The sequence below is a fragment of the Conger conger genome, chromosome 9, assembly GCF_963514075.1.
Source record: "Conger conger chromosome 9, fConCon1.1, whole genome shotgun sequence".
Taxonomy (NCBI): Eukaryota; Metazoa; Chordata; class Actinopteri; order Anguilliformes; family Congridae; genus Conger; species Conger conger.
In genome coordinates this window covers 14,583,566-14,587,192 of record NC_083768.1, presented here as the reverse complement: position 1 = coordinate 14,587,192, position 3,627 = coordinate 14,583,566, and positions in this window count along the sequence as shown.

Sequence of the window (3,627 nt, the reverse complement as noted above, 5' to 3'; positions counted from 1 at the left end):
TATGGAAATATGATTGAAATGTTTGCAGTTTGAATGTGTTTTCAGCTTTTTATATAAAAATAAAATGAATCTTGCTCAGAATCTATGTTAGAAAAGTGGGAAACTGTGGTGTAGTCCCTAGGGCGGCCAACTATCAGCTGTAGACTAATCCCCTGTGCTGCCGTGGGTTGGATTCCCCATCATGACGCTTTATGCACTGTGTTTCCATCTCTATCTGTAACCCTCTCTGCTTTCTCCATCTTAATAAAAGGGAAAACATATGTATATAAGGAGGACACGCTGTTTGCTCTCCTTTTTTTAATAAAAGAAATGAAAATGTATGAGAGCAACGTTTTCTACATTTAGGCACCTTTGGAGGAGGTTCATGTTTTATTGTATTGCTTTCTCTGATCATTATAGCGTAATACTACTCAAGTTATGACACTTCTCTTTATTCATATTGTTAACTTGTTCTACATTTGAAAATTTGAAAATGCTGTGCCTTTTCTATGGAGGTGCACACTCTAAAACACTACTATTACACAATAAACATGTTTCAGTTTCCTAGACATAGCCATAGAACTAACCAAACACATTACCGCAAATGCATTTCTAGTGTCATTTCACTGTAATGGAGTGTGCTTTTTTATGTATTTCTACAAATAAATGTTTTATCACACTAACAAAGTGAGTGCAGTGCATCATTCATGAATTTGTGTCATTTATTTCTCGACCGAAACCATCCACCCTGTTTCAGTAGGCTTGAATGAGAAGGTCTCCCTTGCAGTGGCAAAAGCCTTGTTTCAAACATTTTGCTAATGTATGCAGACGGTGTCACACTCAAGTCTTAGAGGGCCACATCATCAGCAGGTATTTCAAGGATCTTCCTATCGGCCACCAATTAAAGGTAGAATCAGTCATTTCTGACTTCTAACTGTCAAGAGAGGAATTGCCGCAATGAACACCCTCAAACCTCAACCTGTTTATCCCTACCCCTTCTCTGTGAATGTGCTGATGTTGAAACCCCCCACCCACGTGATTGGCTGTGGCAATTACAACCAATTCTCAGCCAGTAAGCTTGAATTGATGTACAGCTATAAGCTGTTTGGGTCTGTCAACTGTATATTTGGAACCCAAATTTCAGGACTATAAACACAGGCAGAGGGTGGGTCAACATGTCAGTGAGCCTTTTTCAATGATAAGAAGGGATTTACAATGGCGTCTGTTCTTCCCTCCTGTCCTGAGGCTCTGCAGCAAGGCAGTTGGGGCAAAAATTCGGCTTGCAGTCCTCCTGCTCGCTGGTCTTCACCGCTTGAGTCTGCAAACGTGAGTCTGCGCCTCCTTCACTCCGTGATGGTAATGCCCATTGTCATGCCCATTTCATTAATTGAAGCTTAATAGCTGATGGACAACACATTAACTTAACAAGCAATAATGTAGCCTATGAGTTGTATGCTAATATGTGGGGTCAGTTCTAGCAAATGCACTGAATTCATGACATGGTCATCAGATGAACAGGAGCTTAGCCGACCAGCTTGTCGGGAGGAACTGGGGGTTGGGTGTCTTTCTCAGGGACACTGTGACACACCCAGGGAGGGGGATCAAACCCTTCTGACTACCGGGACAACTGCTCGTACATCCTGAGCTAATGTTGCCCATATAACTTAATGCAGGTTAATGAATTTAACCTCAAACCCCGCTGTCTTGAGAAGAGCTCAATTCTAGTGCCAAAGACTTGCAGTAGAAACAATTCAAGCTTCTTCAATGTACAATCAGAAATCAACTACAGGATGTTGTGTCTTTGCTAAATATTTTTTTACATTTCATGGATTTCAGGATCAACATTTAAACTCTCAAATGACATCGCTTAAAGCCATTTTCAGTCAGAAGTCTCAAAGACTTTCCATTAACATTTTTATTATTTACACTGCTTTTATAATCCTTGGAATCACAGTATTTTAGTGAAGAGAATTCAGTATCATGAAGGGATGTTTCTCTACATCATATCTAAAATACTTACTGGTAGAGATAACAACAGGCATTTATCCACTGGGCTCCAAATGTGAGGGTTGGTCACTCAACTGAGGAACACACATGGCCATTTTGGTCAAATGATGCAATTGTTTGGTGATTTAAGACTGCACTAATGCAGTTGTCAGTGGAACACCAGGGTGTAATCGGGGGATCCAGCTCTGAATTACCACTGGTGTTACCATGTATGAGCAGGGCTATCACAACTCTTATAAGTAGTGTAGCTGTAAGTAGGCTACATCTAACTTGGGGGAAAGAGAGACACTATAGCATGACCAGTTTATGGTTCGCCCCCGAGGTTCAAAATTTTAAGAGAAGAAAATGCCAATTTATGTTGACCCCTATAGACAGGTATCATGAATTAATACAGTCGACTCACATTTAAAAGAGGAGCTTTGGCTTTGACTGCTGCAAACTCTTTAAACTCTTCAAACTCTTGAAGTAATCCAATTCGCGACTGATTTTGATTTTGTGCTCAATTGAAATTTCGGCCAATCCATTGAAACGATCTGGTCACACTATCGATCGCGGATAGTAGGCTACAAGTATGAGAAGCAAAACATACTCTCTCTTGATGCCAAAGTTACCAGCACAGCTATCAATAAGCGCAGGGCAACACTATGATTTGGGTACAAAACAAAAAAATTCCCAGTTGAAGTACCTAAGCATGCCAATAGGTGAATCGCACACATTGTTGGGATCGCTCTTGATAGCTGTTTTTATCTCGAAGCTCAGATCATCTGCAACAATGTCCCAAATTTCCTATGCAAGATGCAGGCACTTGACATGCAGTGTGTTGTCAGTGATTGCTGTTTTCATCTCCTTGGCGCTGAAGAGAAATCCGAACAATTTGTAAAAAATGGCCAACTGTAAATATCTCTTGGTATGACTGATTAAAACGGCATCAACCAGGATTAGACAAAACTTTCCGCTTGTAGTTCTCTTCTGGTAGTATTGCTGGGCCATCATCTGAACTTTCCTGTGTAAACATTGCCCTTTTTATCACTGGCAAACACTACAGACTCATTTGTTGATTCAGTGCTATCTTCGGCTGCTGGTACCGCTGCCTCCTGTGATTGCGGTTGCAGATCAATACCGGCATCGTTGTCGGCTTCGTCTTTCCATCCCTCTGCTCTTTATGTTCCGAAGCTAGGCTAGTCACTGTTGCATGAGAACTAACTAGACTAAGGTTAGCTTCTTGTATCAGAAACTTTTCGGGAATTGTTTTGTTACATTTGGACATCTTTCCAGGCTTTTCCACTTTGCCTGTGCATGCTTTCTATATTCAGCACCACTAGGCTTTAAATGTTTCACTGTGATGACCATTACCACTGCTCAGCGTATGAAAATGTTCATAAAATGCCCTGCCTTTGGCAAAGCCATCGATTATTCAGTGATCGCACTCTTTATTTTTTGCAAAGCTCATGGTGCAGCGCCCCCTAGTGGTCTGGCGCCCTGGGCAATTGCCCAGTTTGCCCAGAGCCTCCACCGACCCTGTGTACTGTAGTCTACCAATAGATGGCAATAGAGCTACTTATTGAAGATTTACTATGGTCCATTTCTGTCTTTTTCACACATTGAAAGTTTCATCCACTCCTATGCACCATAAGCTGAAAA